The 20,908-nt window shown below is 38.5% G+C and overlaps 1 long non-coding RNA gene across 1 annotated transcript in view; it reads right to left on the bottom strand.

The window, feature by feature from the left end:
• Positions 1 to 1,820: 1,820 nt before the first annotated feature.
• The window catches only part of LOC114678321 (uncharacterized), an 84,071-nt gene continuing 64,983 nt past the window's right edge, over positions 1,821 to 20,908 (bottom strand). The window contains exon 4 of the long non-coding RNA XR_003729665.2: positions 1,821 to 2,472. This is a non-coding gene — a long non-coding RNA (uncharacterized LOC114678321). The remainder of the gene's footprint in view (positions 2,473 to 20,908) is intronic.

Raw genomic sequence — 20,908 nt, 5'->3', positions numbered from 1 at the left:
GCCTCCTGGGTTCATGCCATTCTCCTGCCTTAGCCTCCCAAGTAGCTGGGACTACAGGCACCCGCCACCATGCCCGGCTAATATTTTGTAATTTTAGTAAAGATGGGGTTTCACTGTGTTAGCCAGGAGGTCTCAATCTCCTGACCTTGTGATCCGCCCACCTTGGCCTCCAGGGTTTTTATAATTTGGGGTTTTACACTTAAGTCTTTAATCTACCTTGAGTTGATTTTTGTATATGGTGTAAGGAAGGGGTCCAGTTTTAATCTTTTGCACATGGCTAACCAGTTATCCCAGCACCATTTACTGAATAGGGAGTTCTTTCTCTATTGTTTGTTTTTGTCAGCTTTGTCAAAGATCGGATGGTTATACGTGTGCAGCTTTCCTTCTGGGCTCTCTATTCTGTTCCATTGGTCTATGTGTCTGTTTCTGTACCTGTACCATGCCAAACAACAGATTTTCAGTGTAGACAAAACAACCTTCTATTGGAAGAAGATGTCATCCAGGACTTTTACAGTTAAAGAGAACAAGTCAATGTCTGGCTTTGAAGCTTCAAAGTACAGGCTGACTCTCTTAGAGGATAATGCAATTAGTGACTTTAAAGTTAAAGCCAATGCTCATTTAACATTCTGAAAATCCTAGGACCCTTAAGAATTATGCTAAATCTATTGTGTCTGTGCTTGATAAATGGAAAAACAAAACCTGGATGACAGCTCATCTGTTTACAACATAATTTACTGAATCTTTTAAGCCTACTGTTGAGACCTACTACTCAGAAAAAGTCATTTAAAATTACGGCACATTGGCAATGCACCTAGTCACCCAAAAGCTCTGATGGAGATGTACAAGAATATTCCTGTTGCTTTTCTGCCTGCAAACATGGCTTTCATTCTGCACCCCATTCATCCAGGAGTAATTTTGACTTTCAAGTCTTGTTATTTAAGAAACACATTTTGTAAAGCTATAGCTGCCATAGATAGTGATTCCTCTGATGGATATTGGTGAAGTAAATTGAAAACCTTCTGGAAAGGATTCACCACTCGGGATCCATTCAGAACATCTGTGATTCCTCAAAAGAGGTCAAAATATCAATATTAACAGCAGTTGGTAAGAAGTTGATTTTAACCCTCATGGATGACTTGGAGGGGTTCAAGACTTAAGTGGAGGAAGTAACTATCGATATGGTGTAAATAGCAAGAGAACTAGAATTAGAAGTGGAGCCTAAAAATTCGGAGTGAATTGCTGCAATGCCGTGATCAAGCTCGTGTGGATGAGGAATTCCTTCTTATGGATGAACAAAGAAAGTGATTTCTTGACATGAAATTTCGTCCTAGTAAAGACACTGTGAACATTGTTGAAATAACAACAAATAACTTAGAATATTACCTAAGCTTAGTTGATAAAGAAATGTCAGAGTTTGAAAAGATTGACACTCCAGTTTTGAAAGAAGTTCTAGTATAGATAAAATGCTTGGAAACAGCATTTCATGCTAAGAAATAAACATTTTAAAAAGTCAATTGATGCAGTAAACTTTAGTGTTGTGCTATTTTAAGAAACTGCCACAGCCTGCTGAGCCTTCAACAACTACCACCCTGATCAGTCAGCAGCCATGAACATTGGGCTAAAACACTCTACCAGCAAAAGCATTACAACTTGCTGAAGGCTCATACGATCATTAGCATTTTTTAGCAATAAAGTATATTTAAATTAAGTTATGTACATTGTTTTCTTAGGCATAATACTATTGCACACTTAATAGACTACACTATAGTGTAAACACAAATTTAATTTGCATTAGGAAACCAAACAATTCGCATGACTTGCTTTATTACCATATTTGCTTTATTGTGATGGTCAGGAACCTAACTCTCAATGTCTCCCAGGAAAACCTGTAATCACAAAGTACCTAGCAGTGTCCAGCACACAGAAGTGTTCAAAAACTAGGCAATACTATTAGAGCACCTGAAAAATATTAGTTACATTTAAATGACCATAGTGTTAAACACTATGACAATACAATTTTCTCAGTTACTCCTCATTGACAAATTAAAAAGTTGGACATCTTCCATCAAGGCACTCAAGTTGTGTCACTAGTATTATATGGGGGAAAGCTTACATCAGCTTCAAGGAAATTAGTATACATGACTTAATTGCAAACCCTAACAAAATAATACAGGCCTTTATTCAAGTGACCTTTTAACTATATTACTCTCATTTTTAATTCAATTCCCTCCTCTGTAAAAAGGAGGGAACTACTACCTCACAAGCATTTTATGAGGATCAAATGAGATAATGTCTGTTGGCAACACACAAATGTAAGATTTACTGTTGTGATTGCTGATTCACTTCAGAGTGCACACTCACTGTATGCTTTGAAAAGGTACTCTTTGCACAATCCATGAAGTGATGTGTTCGGAAGCCTCCGAAAGATGGATTAAGCCAGACTTCTGGGCTCCCCTTCTGACTTCCTGGCATCTGTAAAATGGGGACAATTTATGTGAATGTTCCATTTATAAAGTTATGGAATGGTTTCATACAAAAGACACTGTATGGTGGCATAAGGACATCTTTACTTTCATCCTAGGGACAACTCGGAATTGCAGACATTACTAAATCTGAATGGGTTGTGTAGTGCAAAAAACCATGTTGACAATGCAATCCCCAACATTTCTTCCATGTGTTACTCAGGTGTACATGAATAAAAGTGTGCTATGTATTTAATTCAATATAAATATTAAACCCATTATGAGTAATTCAGAAATCAAATAATCATGGATTCTTTGGGATTGGAATTTTATAATACATTTATGTAGTTTTTTGTATTTTTTTATTTTGTTTTTGAAGGAACTTTGAAGCATTTCCTGCTTTTGCCTTCAAGGTAGAGTTGCCAGATTTCACAAATGAAAATACAGCTGTGGCTCATGCCTGTAATCCCAACACTTTGGGAAGCCAAGGCGGGTGGATCACGAGGTTGGGGGTTCAAGACTAGCCTGACCAATATGGTGAAACCCCGTCTCTATTAAAAATACAAAAAATTAGCTAGGCATGGTGGTGGGCATCTGTAATCCCTGCTACTCAGGAAGCTGAGGCAGGAGAATTGCTTGAACCTGGGAGGCAGAGGTTGCAGGGAGCCAAGATCATGCCACTGCACTCCAGCCTGGGTGAAAGAGCGAGAGTCCATCTCAAAAAAAAAAAAAAAAAAAAAAAGAAGAGAGAGAAAATACAGCTAATAAAATTTGAGTTTCGAACAAACAACAAATAATTATTTGCCTTTTATAGCGAGTTGATCACTGATTTTTGTTTTAATCCAAAGGAAATAGTTGTCTATAGTTGTATTTGGGAAATTAAAAACGACTCATATTTTAAGGCAACAACAAACTTACACTTTCTACATAGATTTTTTCTTAGTATAGCCTGCAACTGGAAGAAACTGAATGTTTTAAATATGGGAGTCACATAATCAGAACTTTAGGACAAGCGTTCTGGCACATAGTGTGTACAACAGATGAGGATAAGCAAATCCATTTAAGATTTTCTTGTTCAGGGAAAGACAGAAGTCTGAAACTCAAGCGACAGAAACAGAAATAGAAAAGAAAGGAAACAGTGTATGAGAGACATTGTGGGTGATGAGTCTACATGGCCAACCATTATTAAATGAGGAAGAAAAGAGAAAATTAAATGTCAAATGTAACTCTAGAGTTCTAAGAAGAATATGTCCCACTTGAGAAAAATAGGGAAAATCAGAAGAAAAGGCTGAATTTGATGAAAAGAATTCTAATATATCTTTAGATCTTGCAAAGTTTAAAATGTCTTACTGATTGAGCATATCTAAAGCAAAAGGCATCTAAGTCTAGATGTGAATTTAGAATGCATGAAAGTGACCTTCCAATAAAAGTAGAAAACATATGTACTTGAGCACATGTGCATGTATACATACACACAGCTTTAAACATAAAAATTTATGTACTCCTCCTGGCATGACACGTTCTGATTGTAATTTCATCAATTCAATTAATCTTCTTTCCAAGAAAAGCAATCATAGTATTGCTTCATTTGCTTAATCCAACCAATAATTATTAAAAGTATTGTCTTGGGTCCTGCAATGTCCCACATGCTGAAAATACAGAGGTAGACACAGACAGGCTTCTGCCTTCTAAAAGGCACACCAAAGACAAGAGTGATACCTAAATACACCATACCCTTTCATGGGGAGGTAAGCATCAGGAAGAAAAATAAAGCAGGATATATACTAGAGAATTACTGGTTTTCTGGGAATCTATCTCAGAGGGAGGTCAAGGAAGGCTTTCTGATAAGATAATATTTGAACAAGAACCTAGATAAAACAAAAGAGAGAGAGAGAGAGAGATGGGAGAAAGAGGACCAGGAAGAATAAATAGCAGCAGCAAAGTCCCTGAGGCCAATGGGGTAGAGAGTATTACTTATTCACAACTCTCCCCTCTGCTCCTGTTCATGACTCACTCCGGGCAGAGTTACGTCCCACAAACTTTAGGCTTGGGTGTGTGTTTTGCTTTGAGTCCAATGGTATGGGAGTGAATATAATCACATATGTCTAGAAGACTTGAATATTCTTGTATGGTTTAGCCTTGCCTCCAATGCTTCTGCCACCTGCCATAAGAAGAGTATGCCCTGAGAGTTTGCTGCTCCCAGAAACACATGGACCCATCTGACTCTGACATATATCAGAGATACCCCAATCAACACACAAAGCCATGAGCAAGAAAAACGTTTTTGTTTTAAGCTACTGAGAATTGGCGTAGTGAGGTGGTGTTACACAGAATTATTATAGCAGAAACATGACAAGTACAACAGAAATGAGCTCGAATATCTTTGGAATGAGAAAAGGCCAGCATGGCTACAGCAGAGAACATAGCACGAAGAATTCATGGAAAAAAAGTTGGTAAAAAAAAATAACAATGGACTTTGGATGCCACTAGAAGGGGTTCAAGTTTGAAATGTTCTCTAAGTGTGATAGAGGAGACTGTAAGGCTTATGCTTTAAAAAGAACTTCTGGATGTTGTATGAAGAATAGATTTAGAAGGAACAAGAAAGAGAAGAGCTACCATTAAGAGGTGTTGCAAATTGTTTAGGCAAGAGATGATGATGATTAGACCCAGAATGTAGCAGTGGAGAAGAAGTGATTCTATTTGACACATATTTGAAGATTGAGATGGCAGGACTGGCTAGGTTTTGGAGGTGAAATTGCGGGTCAGGAGGCATCAAGTGGTCCAGAGGTCCCTAAAGTTTGGGCCTGAGTAACTTCCTGGTATTTTTCCAAAACTGCTACATGCTCTAAGGGAGACAAAAGAAACAAAAGACATGGTTCTCATGTACTGAAACCTTATAAAATAACCTATGAATTTTAAATTAAAATAGCCTTTGGTTTGGACAAAATAAAATTCAAATCGTATATTAAATGCTGAAGATGTCAAAGAACGTGTTATATAAGAAATTGCATTGTTTACATGTATATGTAGATTTGTACACCTATATTCACACACACACAATTGTAACTGCAATTTATATCTACCTTAAGGATTACATATACTGAGTTCTGTGTGATTTGCTGGCAACTCTAATTTCAATTACAATATTAATGTTAGACACTAATGAGAAGGGACAAGTGAGAAATGAGAAAGACATTACCTGGAATTCTTACATAGGAGAAAAAAAAGTACATCTTTTAGGTTTTAAGTATGGATGTCTTGGAGAGACATCAGCTCAAAAGTAGCAGAGCTGGGCTAATGGAGCCAGCCAATCTGATTCTAGAGCAGTGCTATACAGGCCAGAGGTTGGGGGAGTGTGTACAGAGCTTTATGAAGTCAATGTATCTTTGGCTTCTCCTTTAGTCACACTTAGACTGGTTATCATTGGAACTGCTGCAAGTTATCTGCTTCTGGCTTGTCTTTCCTTTCCATCCTGGTTTTAAGCTCCTGGAGAAATTCCATATTCTGATTAATCACTCTGACTGCTTAGCAAAATGTTAGACATGATTCATTCATTCATGCACACATCCATGAAACAAATATTTACTGGGCTCCAATGATGGAGCAGGGCCTGTGCTAGAAGGAGAAGATACAAAGGATAACCTAAGGTCTTCACTTGTGAAAGGACAGGTTGTAGTGGAAAAGCCAGAGATATAAGTTCACCATTACAGTGTGCTGGGATGACAGATGTATAGAAGTGAAGTGCTGTGACTCACAGCAGGTGCTCAGAAAAGTAAGACATGCTTTTGTTCCCTTTGACCAGGTATTAGAAGAGTGTATGGACATCCGAGGACTGACATCTTAAACTTACTATGCGCTGGGTAGCTTAAAACAACAGAAGTGCTGTGACTCACAGCAGGTGCTCAGAAAAGTAAGACATGCTTTTGTTCTCTTTGACCGGATACTAGAAACATTCTTCTAGTATGGATGTATGGACATCCGAGGACTCAGATCATAAAATTACCATGCACTAGATACCTTAAAACAACAGAAATGTATCCTGTTCACAGTTCAGGAGCCTGAAGTATAAAACCAAGGTCTTAACAAGGCCACTTGCCCTCCGAATGCTCTAAAGGAGAATCCTTCCTTGCCTCTTCCAGCTTCTGGTGGCTCCTGGTGTTTTTTGGCTTATGGAACCATGACACCAATCTCTGCCTCTGTCTTCACAAGGCCTTGTTTTCTGTGTGTGTCTCTCTGTCTTCTTCTTTTAAGGACATCAGTTGCTGGATGACTAGGGCCACCCTAAGTCCAGGATGATTTCTTCTTGAAATCCTAAACTAATTGTATCTGCAAATACCCTATTTCTAAATAAGATCACATTCTAGGTTCTGAAGTTCTTATTCTGAGAAAAAAGAAAGCTCTTCTTAGTCAGGAACAACTTTGGTAGCAAGTGAGAAAAATTCAACACAAGCTAACCAAGGCCAAGGGGAAATTTGGAACTCACATAAGCAAAAAGGGCTGTTTCATAAAGCAGGGGCTCAATACTGCCAAATCGTTTCTCCTAATTTGTTGCTTATTCATCCTGGCTTATCTCAATGTCAGCTTCGTTCTCTCTCCCCATAGACAGCCTCTCCATAAGGCTGGAGACAGGGCCACTAATATGATTTGGCTGTGTCCCCACCCAAATATCACTTTGAATTGTAATAATCCCCAAGTGTCAAGGGTAGGGCTAGGTGGAGATAATTGAGTCATGGGAATGGTTTCCCCCATACTTTTCTTGTGTTAGTGAATAAGTCTCACAAGAGCTGATGGTTTTATAAATAGGGGCTCCCCTGTACAATTTCTCTTGCCTGCTGCCATGTAAGATGTGACTTTGCACCTCATTCACCTTCCACCATGATTGTGAGGCCTCCCCAACCATGTAGAACTGTGAGTCAATTTAACCTCTTTCCCTTATAAATTACCCCGTCTTCAGTGTGCCTTTATTAGCAGTGTGAGAACAGACTAATACAGCCACTGACCGCATCAGCACTCATGCCCTTCATCTACATGCTCAGAAAAGAAAGGGGCAGGTTGCCCAGCTCCAGCACAAAAAAAATCTCAGGGAAGAACTGACTGTGTAGGCTTTTTCCCCTAATAAATGGCCATGCCATATAAATCTTTAAAAAGAAAAAGAAAGTTCTCCTCAGATGGTCAAAAAGGAATAGAAAGGGCTGCACCTATTGCCAATCTAAAGAGTCAAACAGAAATGTTTATACTTAAAATTTTTGAAAACGATTTGTAAGTTTTTAACTGTCATTCTTCTAATAAAATAACAATTTAAGAATTTTTAAAGCATTGGGAAGAAAATAAAAGGAACAATTCATTTAACTGATGGGACAATATGACAGGCATCCATCCATCTTGGAGAGAAGGGTAGAAAAGAACCTCTCTTTGGTAACAAAAGGTCACCATGAGATTTTTATTTTGAACTCTCTATGTAGGATGTGAATAGTATGAGAGTAAACACATTTTTCTATGGAAAGTCAGATGTAAATAGATTAGGATTTGTAGCCTAAAGGAAGAAAAATTTGAGGTACTATGGAAGTATTTATATAACCATCTTTAATATAGTTATTTAAAACTATATTAAAGAGAAAAAAAATCCTTAGCTTACAGATCATACAAAAGCAGGTTCCACGCTGGGTTTGCTCTACAAGGCCATGGCTTGCCAACCCTTGGTGTAGGCCATCAGGCAGCAAACCTTCAAAGTCTCCCATTGAGGCATAATCTTGGTTTTCTTTAAATTCATATCCAAATAACATTAAAGATGATTAAGACTCTAACAGCCATCTTTTATTTTTTTTGGAAATAGAGTCTCTTTCTGTCACCCATGCCAGAGTGCAGTGGCATGATCTCTGCTCACTGCAACCTCTGCCTCCTGGGTTCAAGCGATTCTCCTGCCTCAACCTCCTGAGTAGCTAGGATTACAGGCACCTGCCACCACACCTGGCTAATTTTTGCATTTTTAGTGGAGATGGGGTTTCACCATGTTGGCCAAGCTTGTCTGGAACTCCTGACCTCAAGTGATCCACCTGCCTCAGCCTCCCCAAGTGCTGGGATTACAGGTGTGAGCCACCAGGCCCAGCCTCCACCAGCCATCTTAGTTTGATTTTTTCATTTCACCCATAAGGAAACTAAGACCCAGGGATGTGAAGCAACATGTCTGTGGTCCTTGGGCTCATCTAGAGAAGAACCCATACAAGAACTCAGGTTCTAACTCCTGGGTTCCAGGACTTTGTACTCTATACCAAGATGCCTCTTACAGGTTCATTCATCTCAAATAACCCAAACCAGTGTACTCAAGCTTGAATACTCAAGTGTCTCTGCCTCGGCTAGGCTTGATCACATAGTTGGGTCTCAACTCAAAGATTAATGCAAATGACATGGCAAACGAGTCAAACGACATGACAGTTGTGGGAAGGGAGATGTCTCTTTTGTGAAGTGCACTTTATCAAGTCTGCAAGGCATCTAGTGCTGCATGCAGCTCAGGCCACCAACCTCCCCACACTTTCGCACACTGCAGTGACAATACCATTAACAATAACGAATAACATTTTTGAACACTTACTCTGTGCCAAGCACTTTTGTTACATTTTATAAGCATTGATTTATTGTTTTAAGATTCCAAAAGAAAAATTCATCTTAGATTTTCTTTTGCGTACTTTCAGGAGACATATACAGGCTGAACATATTAATAATGCACATGGCATGACTCAATTTATTTGTCATTATTGAGGCTGGTTTTTAAGGCTTGTAATTTATGGCTCTGACATTACACTATAAATTAAAACAGGGTGGATGTCTAATATAACTCACAGGAATGACGTTCCACCCATGAAGCACAAATGCTCAAAGATGGAAAGCAGCCAGCATGACATGTAAAACCTTATGTATGATAACTTCTCGTGTTCCTTGGCATGCAGCAGATTTACTTCACAATAGACACCTCTACCACCCTCTTCCGTAGGTGATTTGCTCTCATCTGTTTTGGATTTTCAAGGCATTTCATCAAATCCCACACGTGGCACCAAAGATACTTACACTGAGACCACCATGGAAACAGAAAATATTGCAAAATGAATTTTGAAAATTCGACCTTGTTTACTGGCAGAAAAGACAAGGATGAATAAAAAGTTTGTTTTGCACAATAAATACAGAAAAGTTCAGTTTAAAGTGTCTACATAAACACAATAATTCTAATAACAAGAAAATAAGCATTCACAGTTCTAACGTCAGATGCCTAACTGCCTCTTCAGCCTGCCCTTCAGTCAGTCCAGACTACTTGGGGGGATCTGGCAAGATGGCCGAATAGGAACAGCTCCGGTCCACAGTTCCCAGTGAGACCAGTGCAGAAGGCAGGTGATTTCTGCATTTCCAACTGAGGTATCCTGTTCATCTCACTGGGACTGGTTAGGCAATGGGTGCGGCCCACAGAGAGCAAGCAGAAGCAGGGCATGGCATCACCTCACCTAGGAAGTGCAAGGAGCAAGGGGCCTCCCCTTCCCAGCCCAGGGAAGCCACAAGCAACTGTACTATCCAGCCCAGATACTATGCTTTTCCCACTATTTTTGCGATCCGCAGACCAGGAGATTCCCTCGTGTGTCTACACCATCTGGGCCCTGGGTTTCAAGCACAAAACTGGGAAGCTGTTTGGGCAGACATTGAGCTGGCTGCAGGAGGGTATTTTTAATTATTATTTGTACCCTAGTGATGCTTGAAACTCCAGCGAGGCAGAACCATTCATTCCCCTGGGAAGGGGGCTGAAGCAGGGGAGCCCAGAATGCTAAGAACCACTGGCTTGAAATTACCACTGACAGCAGGGAAGTCTGAAGTCAATCTGGAACAATAGAGCTTGGTGGGGGAAGGGACATCCGCCATTAGTGAGGCTTCAGTAGGCAGCTTTCCTCTGACAGTGCTAAGGACTGGACGGAACACAACACGTCGCGGCCAAGTGGATGTGGCCAGACTGCCTCTCTAGATTCCTCTTCACTGGGCACGGAATCTCTGAAAGAAAGGCAGCAGCCCCAGTCCGGGGCTCATAGATAAAGCCCCTGGGACAGAGCACCTGGGGGGAAAGGCAGCTGTGGGCACAGCTTCAGTGAACTTAAACATTCCTGCCTGCTGGCTCTGAAGGGAGCAGTGGATCCTGACAAGGAGTATTCTCCCAGCACTGCGCTCAAGCTCTGCTAAGCGGCAGACTGCCTCTTCAAGTGGGTCCCTGACCCCTGTGCCCCTGACTAGAAGAGACCTCCCAACAGGTGTTGACAGATACCACATACAGAAGAGCTCTGGCTGGCATCAGGCCAGCACCCCTCTGGGATGAAGCTTCCAGAGGAAGGAGTAGGCAGCAATATTTGCTGTTCTGCAGCTTCCATCAGACAAAAAAGCAAATAGGGTCTGGAGTGGACCTCCAGCAAACTTCAGCAGACCTACAGAAAAGGGGCCTGATTATTAGAAGAAAAATTAACAAACAGAAAGGAATAACATCAATATCCACAAAAGGGAACCCATACAAAAACAATTACCATCCAAAGGTTGTCAGCCTCAAACATCAAAGGTAGAGAAATCCATGAAAATGGGGGGGCGGGGGGGGGGGCAGTAAAAAAATGGCTAAAAATTCCAAAAACCAGAATGCCTCTTCTCCTCCAAATGATTGCAACTCCTCTCCAGCAAGGGCACAAAACTGGACAGAGAATCAGTGTGATGAACTAACAGAAGTAGGCTTCAGAAGGTGGGTAATAACAAACTCCTCTGAGCTAAAGGAGCATGTTCTAACCCAATGCAAGGAAGCTAAGAACCATGACAAAAGGTTACAGGAACTGCTAACTAGAATAACCAGTTTACAGAATAATATAAATGACCTGATGGAGTTGAAAAACAAAGCACGAGAACTTTGTGAAGCATACAGAAGTATCAGTAGCCGAATCAATCAAGTGAAAGAAAGGATACCAGAGATTGAAGATCAACTTAATGAAATAAAGCATGAAGACAAGATTAGAGAAAAAAGGATGAAAAGGAATGAATAAAGCCTCCAAGAAATACAGGACTATGTGAAAACACCAAACCTATGATTGATTAGGGTCCTTAAAAGTGACAGAGAGAATGGAACCAAGTTGGAAAACACACTTCAGGATATTATACAGGAGAACTTCTCCAACCTAGCAAGACAGGCCAACATCCAAATTCAAATATTCCCTATTTAATAAATGGTGCTGGGAACACTGGCTAGTCATATGCAGAAAATTGGAACTGGACCCCTTCCTTACACTTTATACAGCAGCACATCAAAAAGCTTGTCCACGACGATCAAGTCATCCCTGGAATGCAAAGATGGTTGAACATATGAAAATCAATAAACATAACATATCACATAAACAGAACCAATGACAATACAGAGAGCACCACTGAGATACTCCTCAAGAAGAGCAACCCTAAGACACATAATCATCAGATTCTCCAAGGTTGAAACGAAGGAGAAAAATGTTAAGGGCAGCCAGAGAGAAAGGTCAGGTTATCTGCAAAGGGAAGCCCATCAGACTAATAGCAGATCTCTCTGCAGAAATCCTACAAGCCAAAAGAGACTGGGGGTCAATATTCAACATTCTTAAATAAAAGAATTTTCAACCTAGAATTTCATATCCAGCCAAACTAAGTTTCACAAGTGAAGGAGAAATAAAATCCGTCACAGACAAGCAAATGCTGAGGGATTTTGTCACCACCAGGTCTGCCTTACAAGAGTGCCTGAAGAAAGCACTAAATATGGAAAGGAAAAAACAGTAACAGCCACTGGAAAAGCACACTAAAATATAAAGACCAAGGATACTATAAGGAAACCACATCAACTAATGTGCAAAGTATACAGCTAGCATCATGATGGCAGTATCAGAATCACAAATAACAGCATTAACCTTAAATGTAAATGGGCTAAATGCCCTAATTAAAGACACAGACTGGCAAATTGTATAAAGAGTCACGACTAATCGGTGTGCTGTATTCATGAGTCCCATCCCACATACAAAGACACACATAGGCTCAAAGTAAAGGGATGGAGGAATATTTACCAAGCAAATGGAAAGCAAAAAAAAAAAAAAAAAAAAAGAAAAAAGCAGGAGTTGTAATCCTGGTTTTAGATAAATCAGACTTTAAACCAACAAAGATCAAAAAAGACAAAAAGGGTGTTATGTAATGGACAAGGGATCAATGCAACAAGAAGAGCTAACTATCCTAAATATATATGCATCAATACAAGATGACCCAGATTCATAAAATAAGTTCTTAGAGACCTATGAAGAGACTTAGACTCCCACACAAAAATAGTGGGAGACTTTAACATCCCACTGTCAGCATTAGACAGATCAATGAAACAGAAAGTTAATAAGGATATTCAGGACTTGAACTAAGCTCTGAACCAAGTGAACCTAGTAGATATCTACAGAACTCTCCACCCCAAATCAACAGAATATACATTCTGCTTAGCACCACATAGCACTTATTCTAAAATCAACCACATAATTGGAAGTAAAACACTCCTCAGCAAGTGCAAATGAACAGATATTATAACAGTCTCTCAGACTACAATACAATCAAATTAGAACTAAGGATTAAGAAACTCACTCAAAAGAACACAACTGCATGGAAACTGAACAATCTGCTCCTGAATGACTACTGGGTAAATAAGGAAATTAAGGCAGAAATAACAAAGTTATTTGAAACTAATGAGAACAGAGGCACAATGTACCAGAATCTCTGGGACACAGCTAACGCAATGTTTAGAGGGAAATTTATAGCACTAAATGCCCACATCAGAAAGTGGGAAAGATGTAAAATCGACATCCTAACACCACAATTAAAAGGGGTCAGTGACAATTTCACTATCAGTGATAATTTCAAGCCAGTGGTTCTTAGCTTTCTGGGCTCACTTGCTTCAGCCCCCTTCCCAGGGGAATGAATGGTTCTGCCTCGCTGGAGTTCCAAGCATCACTAGGGTACAAATAATAATTAAAAATATCCTAAAATCACAATTAAAACATCACAATTAAAAGAGAAGCAAGAGCAAACAAATTCAAAAGCTAGCAGAAGACAAGAAATAACTAAGATCACAGCAGAGCTGAATGAGATAGAGACACAAAAAAAAAATTTAAAAAAAAAAATCAATGAATCCAGGAGCTGTTTTTTGAAAAAGTTAACATATGCATAGACCACTAGCCAGACTAATAAAGAAGAAAAGAGAAGAGAATCAAATAGACACAATAAAAAAATGATAAAGGAGATATCACCATTGATCCCACAGAAATACAAACTACCATCAGAGAATATTATAAACACCACTACGCAAATAAACTAGAAAATCTAGAAGAAATAGATAAATTGCTAGACACATACACCCTGCCAAGACTAAACCAGGAAGGAGTCAAATCCCTGAGTAGACCAATAACAAGTTCTAAAATTGAGGCAGTAATTAATAACCTGCCAACCAAAAAAAGCCCAGGACAAGATGGATTCACAGCCAAATTCTACCATAGGTACAAAAAGGAGCTGGTACTATTCCATCTGAAATTATTCAAAACAATAGAAAAAGAGGGACTCCACTCTAACTCATTTTATGGGACCAGCATCATACTGATTCCAAAACCTGGCAGAAACACAACAAAAAAAGAAAATTTCAGGCCAATATTCCTGAGGAATATCGATGAGAAAAATCCTCAATAAAATACTGGCAAACCGAATCCAGCAGCATATCAAAAAGCTTGTCCACAACGATCAAGTCATCCCTGGGATGCAAAGATGGTTGAACATATGCAAATCAATAAACGTAGTACATCACATAAACAGAACCAATGACAAAAACCACATGATTATCTCAATACATGCAGAAAAGGTCTTCAACAAAATTCAACACCCCTTCATGCTAAAAAAATCTCAATAAACTAGGTATTGATGGAACATATCAAAAAATAATAACAGCTATTTATGACAAACATATAGCCAATATCATACTGAATGGGCAAGAGCTGGAAGCATTCCCTTTGAAAACCGGCACATGACAAGGATGCCCTCTGTCACCACTCCTATTCAACATAGTATTGGAAGTTCTGGCCAGAACCATCAGGCAAGAGAAAGAAATAAAGGGTATTCAAATAGGAAGAGAGGAGGTCAAATGTCTATGTTTGCAGATGACATGATTGTATATTTAGAAAACGCCATTGTCTCACCCCAAAAACTCCTTAAGCTATAAACAACTTCAGCAAAGTCTCAGGATACAAAATCAGTATGTAAAAATCACAATCATTCCTATATACCAATAACTGACAAACAGAGAGCCGAATCATGAGTGAACTCCCATTCACAATTGCTACAAAGAAAGTAAAAAACCTAGGAATACAATTTACAAGGGACGTGAAGGACCTCTTCAAGGAGAGCTACAAACCACTGCTCAAGGAAGTAAGAGAGGACACAAACAAATTGAAAAACATTCCATGCTCATGGATAGGAAGAATCAATATCACCAAAATGGCCATAGTGCCCAAAGTAATTTATAGATTCAATGCTATTCTCATCCATGTACCATTGACTTTCTTCACAGAACTAGAAAAAACTACTTTAAATTTCATTAAGAAAGGCTGTATATTGTGATAAAAGATAATCCTAAGCAAAAAGAACAAAGCTGGAGGCATCACGCTACCTGACTTCAAATTATATTACAAGGCTACAGTAACCAAAGCAGATGGTACTTGTACCAAAACAGAGATATAGACCAATGGAACAGAACAGAGACCTCAGAAATAACACCACACATCTACAACCATTTGCTCTTTGACAAACCTGACAGAAACAAGCAATGGGGAAAGATTCCCTATTTAATAAATGGTGCTGGGAACACTGGCTAGCCATATGCAGAAAATTGAAACTGGATTCCTTCCTTACACTTCATACAAAAATTAACTCAAGATAAATTAAAGACTTAAATGTAAAACCTAAAGCCATAGAAACTCTAAAAGAAAACCTAGGCAATACCATTCAGGACATAAGCATGGACAAAGAATTCATGACTAAAACACCAAAAGCAATGGCAACAAAAGCCAAAATTGACAAATGGGATCTAATTGAACTAAAGAGCTTCTGCTCAGCAAAAGAAACTATCATCAGAGTAAACAGGCAACCTACAGAATGGGAGAAAATTTTTGCAATCTATCCATTTGACAAAGGTCTAATATCCAGAATCTACAAGAAACTTAAACAAATTTACAAGAAAAAAAAATCAAAAAGTAGGCAAAGGATATAACAGACACTTCTCAAAATAAGACATTTATGTGACCAAAAAACATATGAAAAAAACTCATCATCACCGGTCATTAGAGGAATGCAAATCAAAACCACAATGAGATACTATCTTACACTACTTAGAATGGCGATCATTAAAAAGTCAGGAAACAACAGATGCTGGCAAAGATGCAGAGAAATAGGAATGCTTGTACACTGTTAGTGGGAGCATAAATTAGTTCAACCATTGTGGAAGACAGTGTGGTAATTTCTCAAGGATCCATAACCAGAAATATCATTTGACCCAGCAATCCCATTACTGGGTATGCACCCAAAGAATTATAAATCATTCTCTTATAAAGACACATGCACATGTATGTTTATTGGAGCACTATTTACAATATCAAAACTTGGAACCAATCCAAATGCCCATCAGTGATAGACTGGATAAAGAAAATGTGACACATATACACCATGGAATATGAGGCAGTCATAAGAAAAGATGAGGTCATGTCCTTTGCAGGGACATGAATGAAGCTGGAAACCATCATCCTCAGTAAGCTAACACAGGAACAGAAAACCAAACACCACATGTTCTCACTCATAAGTGGGAGTTGAACAGTGAGAACACATGGACACAGGGAGGGGAACATCACACACCCAGGTCTTTTGTGTGCTGGGGGCCTAGGGGAGGGATAGCACTAGGAGAAATACCTAATGCATGTGGGACTTAAAACCTAAATGATGAGTTGATAGGTGGAGCAAACCACCATGGCTCATGTATACCTATGTAACAAACCTGCATGTTCAGCACAGGTATCCCAGAACTTAAAGTAAAATTAAAAACAAACAGACAAACAAAAAAATCCAGGCTACTTTCTCTTCTACTACGTCTCCATGTTTTCTAGCCTTTGTCTCTTCCCTCAAGGGCTTCAACACTCATCTCAGATGATGCTGGCTCACGTTAGTAGTGTGAGTGATAGAGGCACATCTCTAAAGGATCATATGTCATTAGAAAACTTTCCCCAGACTCGGGGAACGGTCAGGGAAGTTCCTAACTTAGAATCATTAGTCCACATAATTGCTTCTCAACTCTGCCTGCACAAGAGGATAACCTGAAGAGTTGGGGGGAAAAAAAAATAGCACCCAGTCCCAAACCCAGATCCATTGAATAAGTATCTTAAAGGTGATACAAGGCACTGCTGGATTTTAAGAGCTTTGTGGGTGATTCAATCAGGTTTGAGAACCACTGACCTAAATTCTAAATTCTACCTTGTCCCCTAAGACCTTAGCTCTCTTAAACCCCCATTAATAAATACTGCTCTATAGTATCTCCTCTGAAGTTCTGGGATCAGATGTGTTTCAGAATTCAGATTTTTTTTTTCATTCTCTATGTGTGTAAATATGTAATACCTTCAGAAGAGTCTAGGGCAGCACCTCATAATCAAACATTAACCTTCTGCAGTGAAACAAACATCCATACTACATGGAATCAATTAAGACTATAAACAGCCTTATCTTAATTGAGGTCAATTTTTATTTCCAAACGAGTTAAGAAACATTTTTCAATTTCAGAGCTTTGGAATTTTGGAATTGCAGGTAATAGATTGTAGACCTGGGCTAACAAAGTAACTCCCTTACCCAAAATACATTTATTTATCACAAAGACGATCTCTTCCTTGACAATCTTACAATCTAATTGGGGGAATGGGGTAACAAGTATGTAAGCAGTCAATTATAATCAGGTCAACTTTTCTTAAAGCACGCTTAGTATAATGGTTCTCCATCCTTGCTGCAAGTAAAAGTCACCCAGGAATTTGTAAAAATATTAATGCCACAGCCACACCCCAGATATAATTAAATCAAGTTTGGGAGCATAGGCACATTTAAGTTTGAATAGTAAAATTAAAAATAATTATGAGACCAGGGAAATTGGCTCACACCTGTAATCCCAGCACTTTGGGTGGCCAAGGTGGACAGATCATGAGGTCAGGAGTTCGAGACCAGCCTGGCCAATATGATGAAACCCTGTCTCTACTAAAAAAATACAAAAATTAGCTGGGCATGGTGGTGCGTGCCTGTAGTCCCAGCTACTCAGGAGGCTGAGGCAAAAGAATCGCCCGAGCTGGGAGGCGCCTGAACCAGGGAGGCAGATGTTGCAGTGAGCCGAGATGGCACCACCACACTCCAGCCTGGGTAACAGAGTGAGACTCCATCTCAAAAAATAAAATAAAATAAAATAAAATAAAATGTGAAAAAAATATCATTAGAAAAAAGCAAGTAGATTGATGCTCTATTACTGAATATAAGTGAATGTGGTTTTGAAACTTGAAGTCTTTGGAGTTTGGACAGTTGGAAAGAAACTCAAGATAAAGGAGAAAGCTATTGAGAGATATGGAACAAAGATGAGGCATAATAGAACAGGAGATATTTGGTTTTGCTGAAAAAAAATTAATATGCTTTTCTTTTAACCAGTGCTTTTCAGTCAGCTGGGGGATAGAAGATGGCAATGAAGAGCTTGAAGAAGTTTCTTGGCTTATTCTTCTATATTACCCTCTGTTCTCATACCCATATTCCCCACACCAATTGAAAACAACATCTCTAAATCTTCTGCTGTAATGTGGCAATTCATCATATGTGATTGTGTAACATCTCATTAATTTTTGTAGCTGTAATTTAGGTATTTTGCTAAGAGTTAGATTGTTGTATATTTATGCCTTATTTTTCCTAACTAGATTATAAACTAGAGAACAGAGATTTTTAAAATAATTTCCTATAATTCCCCACAGTACTTACTCCTATGTCTTACATAATTTAGATTTTCAACAATATGATTTTATTTTATACCCAAACCATGGACCTCCACTGAGGCTGATAAGGCTGGAAACAAGATAAATCAAAGAAAGTAAGAAATATATGAATGGCTATTTTTCCATATCTCAAATTTTGAATGCTCACTCTTGACCTAAACAATGGAGTGAGAAATATAAAACCCAAACATGAACAGAAGTAGTATAAATCACTTAGCAAAAAGAGAAAGCTAATTAATAGGCAGATGCATCTTTTCAATGCTCATTCTGAATCCAGATGACCTATCTATTCAGTGGTTTCAAAGGTAGCTGAATAAACAATCCCTAAAAAATGGAGAAGAAACTTTAACTAAGAGAATATCTTAATTAGACTAACTTCAAGCCAAAAGAGGAACTATCAGCTCAGTACACAAAACTGAAAAATATAAGTACAGATTGATATCAATGAAATGGCACTTCAAAAAGATAATATAAACAAGATTAGCTTTTATCCTCTTTTCTAAATCACATGAAAGCACCCAGCACAGTGAGGAACATGTTGGACAATGTTTAGGGATATGCACAGAAAGAAAAATCTATATGGATGCACCACACTAGTAGCTGTAGATCTCTCTTGAGAAAAGCCTAGAATTGGTGAAGGAGGATTCTCTCAAAATTTAGTCAGACAACTAGACCACTAGAGAAAGAATAAAGTATATGTAGAAAATTTATACATGTATATACACACACAAACACATATATGAATTTTCTTTTTACAAGAATGTTACCTGGTAGATGGGAATGAAAGATGGCTGGAAAAGGGGGAACAGCAAAAACATTCTGGAATCTACAGACACAGCCAGAAGCAGAAACATAAAGGAAAGCAAATTCTAGGAAATGTAATTTAGCCTAATCACATTACAAATGTGACACATTACAAAGCCGCCACAGGGGCTTTAATTTATATTATTAAATACATTTTTGGAGGGCAAAGGTATTTTAAAAACTCAAAATGACTTTTTTAGAGTTTTTAAAAATAAATCAAATCTAAACCATTAAACTATGTCATATAAACAAAAAATCAATAATTTATTTTTAAGGCTATTATGACACTGATAACATTCACTCTAATGATTTATGTAAACAATCAAAAACAAACAAAATATATACAAGCTGGATGCTTTGAGAATATCTCTTCAGATACTGAGTGAGTTTTCTCAGCTGAGGGATGGTGTAATAGTGGCATGCCCTTTACAATGTCCAAAATTCTTACATAGTCAAGGATGCAAAAGTTCTGAAGTGTAACATCAAGCATAACATCTTTTTCCCCTTAATTAACCACAGAGAATTCTCAACATTCAGCAAACGGCTCATCACATTTTTGCTGGATTCCTTTTCTACTAATTCTATTCTTTTAAGTCATAAACTTCTTAAAGTAAATGAAAGTGAAAAAATAGCAATTGTCTGAAAGGGAGAGACCCTATATTTCCCCTAGCTGTTTTCTATGAAAAATCAGCTTTTTGTGGAATTTGAAATAAAATATTGGCATATCTGAAAACCTTACTTAATTGTGACCTTGATAATATGGTGTTGCTGTTGTTTTTATGCAACTCAAATAAATGTTCAGACTGCATTAAGGTGGGGCAGCAGGAAAAACAACTCCAATAATGAGATGTTATTACAGCTATAGGAATCATAAGTCTCTTGTACATTTGTATAGCACTGACATACCAGCCTGAAGAGCTTTGAAAATGAGGTTTTCCAAGCCATGGATCAGCACACATTGACTTTTGCCAAGTTGTAAAGTGTTGGTCTAATTCTTTACATTTAAGCCCGTCCACCCTATGGCTGACAGCCAGTGAAATCAGGCCATGGGCCTTTCATTCACGGATCTTTAGGCCTGTAACAGGCAGTGAAGTGTTAAGCATTTTATATACATTATTTAACTTCACCTTTGCAGCAGACCAGTGAGGTAATTATTATCTCTGTTTTGCGATATGTCTGATTCCAAGCACATATGTAACTATTACATTAGCCTAGATTCATCTGGTTCTATTCATGATGACAGCCCAGAATTTTCCTTGCCTTAGTAATAGCAGCCAATATTTATGGAGTACCAACCTGTAACAGATGTTGGGCTAAATGATTTATGACATTTTAATCATCTGATATTCACAGTCTGTCTATGAGATGGAGACTACTATTATCAGCAAAAGGAAAGTGAGTCTCAACAAGGTTTCTACAGTGAGAAATGGAAGGATTTGAATCCTATAGTGAGAAGAGGAGGAAGGGTTTAAATTATCAGATTGGTTCAAATCTCAGTGCTGCCAATTGCTACATCTTTATTTCAATTAAAATGAAACACCCTCAGCTCAT

Source organism: Macaca mulatta, chromosome 5, assembly GCF_049350105.2.
Source record: "Macaca mulatta isolate MMU2019108-1 chromosome 5, T2T-MMU8v2.0, whole genome shotgun sequence".
Lineage (NCBI taxonomy): Eukaryota > Metazoa > Chordata > Mammalia > Primates > Cercopithecidae > Macaca > Macaca mulatta.
This window is presented reverse-complemented; position numbering and strand designations above follow the sequence as displayed.